Genomic DNA, 6,465 nt, shown 5'->3' with positions numbered 1-6,465 from the left:
GGATTGATTCAGTGACTGGGATAATTGGGATGGGAGTGTCGGAGACAGTGCAATTGGCACAGGACAGAGTGGAGTTTAGGGCTGTTGTACATAGGGTAGCTATGAGTTGCAGGTGACTCGACGGCACATAACAACAACAACAACAACAATATACATCTATAACAACTGAGAATTCCATCATTACTCCATCAGGGCTCTGTTGTTAAATCTTGGAGATGTTTCTTTCTGAAAGTTGAAACTCACTACACTCCCTCTTTTCCTTTTCTTCAAATGATTGTCCCTGATAATAGATGAACAAGACAACAAGAAGGCAAATATTTTGTGTCATTTGTCTAAGGGATTGAGGCAAGGACACCACCTAGGAGCAGAATTCCTGGGAAAATGATAGGACATATGTTAAGATTATGAGTGGGAGGAGAATGTTCTCTCCACCAACATCACCACCTGGGAAGTTGGAGTTTGCAGCTCAATCAAGGAAGGGGCAGCATTTGTAGTGTAGGCTTTGAAGTTGGTTCAGGTTCTAGGATGGATGCAAAAAATCACTGCCTGGCGATGATGGAGGCCAGGAACAGAGCTCTGGGAATCTATGGGCAGTGAGCAAGGCTCAGATAACCAATGTAAATGGGATATGCCGTCTATCTCATTCCTGATAATCTCCAGATTCCTTCTGCCCATCAGTTCACATGCCAGAGAGTAACTGCCTGACCCAAGGCTGACAGAACTCGTGTGCCCTTGATCTGTTGAATGACCAGCGGGCTTTAGCACAGAAGTTCAGAAGTAAAAAGAACCAAGCTTCAGAGAAATTGCTTCAAAGAACATGCCCCTTGTTCCTTCAAGAGACTGCTTTTTGAAAAGAGTCTTACCTAGAGTCACAGCACTAAGAATCCCTTGAACAAAGCCCTACAACATTTCTGAAATATGAGATATATTTACTCATTATTTAATGTTCAAAAGAAGCATTTGCAATTCAAGACTTAGGTTATATAATTTGCACAAGGGCACCCCACTAGTTAATGACATAACAAGGATTTGAACCCAAGCCAGACCAAGTCTCTGCTTTTGTACACACTGCTTGATAAAGGGAACTCTGGTGGCCTAATGGTAAGAAGTTGCACTATAATCCCACGTGGATGGAATTCACCAGCTCCTCCCTAGGAGAAGGACAGGTAATCTCCCATGTGATTTACTTACTGTCTCTGAAAACCTGCTGTAGGGTCCTATATGGATCAGTTCCAACTCAATGGCACACAACAATAGCATGCTTGCTAAGTGACTTATAAGGTAGTTCACTGGTGGGATTTTCACCTTCCATGCAGGAGACCCAGGTCTAACTCATGACCAACATACCTCAATTGCAGCCACTATCCATCTGTCAATAAAATTGTGTGCATTATCATGATGCTGAACAGGCTTCCAGCCTAATGTAGAGAAGGAAGAAAGCCTGAATATCTACTTCCAAAAATCAGCCAGAGAAAGCCCTGTGGGGCACGATGGTTAGATCTGCAACCAATTATGAAGATGCCATGGGAGTGGGCAACAGTTCTGTTCCACTGTGTCCAGGTTTGCCACAATCCAGGGTTGTGACAGCTGGTAACAAAAAACATAAATATGCATACAAGTAATTGCAGAAGAAGAGTTGATGCCTTTGAACTGTGGTGCTAAAGTAGAAAGAATATTGAACATACCACCAACTGCCAAGAGAATAAATGGTTCTACCCTAGAAAGAAGGAAACCAGGTTACTCCTTAGAGGCAAGGATTTTGAACCTCCATCTGATTTTGGGCACGTGGCCAGGAGGGACCAGTCCTTGGAGAGATACATCATGTTTGGAAGGGTGAAGGGTCAGCACAAGAGAAGACCTTGGATGAGATGGATTGACACAGTAGCTGGCGTGAGATTGGCTCAGGACAAGGCAGGTTCAGAGCTACTTTTCATAGAATCATTTGCTATGAGGCATGGTCTACTTGATGGCACATAATAACAACAAAAACAAACTTGCATTACTTTCACAGAGACAAAGATCAGTGGAACATGGTGCTATTTAACCTACAGATGCTGCCTAAGAGCATCAAGCAGAAGGAAAAGTCCTATCACATCAGGTTCCTCTTCCCAAAGGGACCATTGGAATCATAGGGTTTTGTTTGTTTTTATTGTGTTGGTTTGGGGTGTGTGTGTGTGTGTGTGTGTGTGTGTGTGTGTTTAATTCCGAAAGCACATTTTGTCAGTGCACTTAACAACAACAACAACAACGAAAGAGCTCTGTTGGCCTAGTGGCTAGAAAGTTATGCTACCAAACCAAGGGTGGGTGATTTTAATCTGCAGCCCTCAGGCCTGGTTTTAATTGATTTTGGTGAAACATTCTTCCAGGTGGTATAGCACTAGTCTGTCCATTTGCTGCACAGAGGTAACTTGTAGTTGTTGTGATGCTAAACACTGTGACACTGATGTGCCCAATGTAATAATGGTCTCCTATGGTAGACAGTGTTTAGTGGAGCTCCCCGATTAAAACAAGCTTAGAAGCATCCACTTCCGAAACAGCTTGCCTCCGGAAACTCTATGAATGTGGAGAAACGATGAATGTTATACAAGTATTTAGGTCTTTCGTTCATAGGATCACTATGAGTCATCTATGACTTGACGGCACTTAACAACAACAACAGCAAAGCACATTTTAAGCCGCTGCTTCATCCTCCATTACTCATGGCAGAGTGAGGTGCCAGTGAACGTGAGCACTGATGAAAGCAGAGTCGTCTTAATCGGAAGAGACCATGTAGCTGACTGAGTGTGTTCCCTTTGACGTATTCCAGAGGGTCCCATTCACGGGGTCTTTGCACCCCCAAAGGAGCTGTTTAGTGGGCTCTGCCTAGGTCAGGCTGCCCGTGGGCAGTCAGTACTCTAGATGGAATCAATTGTACCTAGTTAGTATTTGGGGAAAGTACACTTCTAGGATCTGGTGAGCACCAGGGAGATCTTGTGGCCTAGTGATAAGAATTTACACTGCAGTGCTCAAAGCACACAGTTCAAATCCAACAGCTGCTCTGCAGATAAAGGATAGCTACCCCTCCTGTGTGATTTATGGCCTTTGAAAACCCACTGGTCAACTATGAGTCATTTCTGATTCAACAACACACAACAAGAGTTAATAAGTATGTTGTGAAGACTAAGTAATAGTCTCATGATTTTTTATTTTTCCCCCCTAATTTCTTCTGATCCCTCATTTGCTTACAGGCAACTATTAACTTTGGTGACTTTCTCTGTGCTCCAACTCCTAAGTTCTTTAGGGAGTACTAAACACCAGAGCCTGCAATTCAAAGGAGAATGAGTTTACAGAGGAGCAGCTCAGAAAAGAAGGGTGAAGATGGTTGCACACGTGGAATAATGTGCTCAGTGTCACTAAATTGTCCAAGAAGAAGCTGTTGAGTTAATGTGTTTCTCAACAAATGATTTTTTTTTAAACTGCCATATAGGACAATCCGCTTAAAGGTAAGTGGGAGATGCCAGGAGGTCGTTTGACATCATTTAGCAACTATTTCTGCTTTCATTCTAAGCTGGATCTATGCAATAAAAGAGCCCATTTCTAGCTTGGAAATAGTTTTCTGTATAAACTCAATTTAACTCATAGCCGTGGAGTTGAAACTGACTTATCGCTGACCCTCTGCTGAGTTTATGAGGTTGTAAATCTCACAAAAAGAGAGTAATCAGCTTTTCCCCTCAGGGGCACAACTCCCTACACCCACACCACCCAAGCAGAGACCCCAGAGACACCCCTGATGATCACTTACTCAGAGTAATGGCATGGCATAGAATCAGACTCATGGTTATGAGTTCTTAAAACAAAAAGAGAATAAAGCCCAATGCACTTGGTTTCATAACCAAATGTCTGCTCCAACTTTCAGTGGCCCTGTGCATGAAACTGTCTAATCTGGCACTCTCCTTACTCTTGCAGCCACAGTGTCAATTGATCTCATCCAAGGTCTTGCCCTTTTTCACTGGTTCTACTTTGCCAAGCATGATGTCTTTCTCCAGGGACTAGCCCCTCTGACAACATGGCCAAAGGCAGAGGGAAAATGTGGTTGGGTAAAAATCAGAAGGAAAACAGCTTCCAAGCATCTTCTCCCAGTGGAGCCACAAAAGGTACACCTAGTGTATCCAGCAAGGAATTGAGGCAAAATGTGTGAAATATTGCCAAGGGGGGGGGGTAGTTAGAGACAGCTTAGTGCTTAGTGCTGAGTGCTATCGAGTGGGACCCAACCCATAGCTGACCCTCCAATGGGTTTTCAGATGCAGTAAATCACATGGGAGAAGATTTGTCTTTCTCCTAGGGAGCAGCTGGTGGATTCAAACCATGTGCCTTTGCGTTAACAGCACCATTCCTTATCACCAAGCCTGTAGAGCTCCCTAATTAGTGGCTAGTGCCCAGGGTTTTTTTGGTAAGGACTCTTTAAACAGCTTTGATTATGCATTGATTAAATTTTCTGCATCTAAGAAATTGGCGATTTGAAAGTACTCAGTAGTTCTCCAAAAAAAGCAGCAGGTGATCTGTGCTAGGAAAGTTTACAGCCTGGAAAAACTCATAGACAGTTCTTTTTCCTCTTGTGACTCAAGCAAAGGTGTGACTTGAGTGAAGATTTGACGATAGCAGTTAAGGTTGGGACTGAAGAAACATTCTGCAAGCATCCTGCATGGATAAAATACAGAGGTGAGGATTTATAACATATCACAAAATAGAATCATGGTTTGACTAAGTTCACACATATTGGGGAGATGGTCCAATCCATGACAGTCTCTAGTGTCTTTAAAAAAAAAACCACAAACCAACAACCAAACACGCTAACATTCATTCAATTATTCCTGCTCTGTACTGTTTTCAATAAAGAAGATTTGGAACAGTTTAACTATTGAGCAACAAGGGATTATTTGGAACAAACTGGCCCCAAAACCTGAAGAGCTGATCAAGCTGACTATCAATGAGTCATTTCAGCAAAAAAAAAAAAAAATGTAAAAACATATTTAAAGAAAGGTGTACTATTGAGTTTTCTTTTGTATTGTTAACATTTTCTTTTCCCTTATTTCCTAAGTATTGCAAAGTCACTATAAAAGTGAGAAAGTGGAAGTGGGCATTAAAAGTAACAAGAATTTCTATATGCTCTAAAAACTAATCACTAGTATTAGAAATGGATTCTTTCATGCCATTTTCTATGTGAATGTACGTATTTTTTTGTGTATAAAAAGATAAAATGTATAGATTGTTCACAGCTTTAGTTTGCTTGGCTCCGCAGTCAACACTCTTGGCACCAGTAGCCAGGAAATTAAAAGGCGCATTGCCAGGGGAAAGTCTGCTGTCAGGGACCTCTCCAAAGTACTAAAGAGCAATGGTGTCTCTCTGGAGACTAAGGTGCGTCTGATACAGGCCAGGGTCTTTGCTATCACTTATTATGCATCAGAGAGTTGGACAATGACCAAGGAGGGTAGAAGGAGAATTGATGCCTTTGAGCTGTGATGCTGGAGAAGAGTATTGAGAGTACCATGGACTGCTAGGAAAACAAACAGATTCATCCTGGAAAGGGTTAAACCGGGTGGCTCCTTGGAGGCAAGGATTCTGAGGCTCTGTCTAACATACTTTGGACATGTTGTGAGGAGAGACCGACCGATCCTTGAAGAAGGACATCATGTTTGGAAGGGTGGAGGGACAGCACAGGAGGGGAAGGCCCTCTATGAGGTGAACTGATTCAGTGACTGGGATAATCGGGATGGGAGTGTCAGAGACAGTGCGATTAGCACAAGACAGAGCAGAGTTTAGGGCTGTTGTACATAGGGTCGCTATGAGTTGCAAACGACTTGACGGCACATAACAACAACATATTTAATATAATATTAAATATAAATACATATAAATATATATAATGGGCTCAAAGGCCTGTTGTTTAGGAAGTAGATTGCCCATCCTGCTTCATAGTCTGTCTTAATCCGTGAGCTCCACCAAAACCTGTTCACCATGCCTTTATGACATTTGACACATCAATGACACAGACTTCAGTATCACAGCACCTAAAGTTATCTCAGTGTAGCAAACTGACAGACAAGTGCTGTACAACTTAACTTTCCTCCCAAACACAATTACCACCAGACAAGTGTGCCCGACCAACTTTTAAATACAAAGGCCTGCCCACCATATACTGTTTGCTTAAATAAGAGGCTTCCACCTCACAGCTGATTGCCAGTGAAATCAGAAGCAGCTAATCAGCTTACACTTGATTGTTAACACAATCTGAAAAGTCTAAACAATTTACACTCAGCTTTCAAGTAAATAAAAAACACTTACCCTCCAGGATCCAACTGCTCCTAGCTGAGAACATTTAGAAGAGCCATAATGGAGTATTTATGAAGCTATGGAGTCAATGTTTAACATTTTGTTCTCCAACCATGATGCAAAGACCAGCAAGTTTGACATCAACCAGAAAGCTTG

The sequence above is a fragment of the Elephantulus edwardii genome, unplaced genomic scaffold, assembly GCF_000299155.1.
Source record: "Elephantulus edwardii isolate Elephantulus edwardi_28Jun2011 unplaced genomic scaffold, EleEdw1.0 scaffold00203, whole genome shotgun sequence".
NCBI lineage: Eukaryota > Metazoa > Chordata > Mammalia > Macroscelidea > Macroscelididae > Elephantulus > Elephantulus edwardii.
This window is presented reverse-complemented; position numbering follows the sequence as displayed.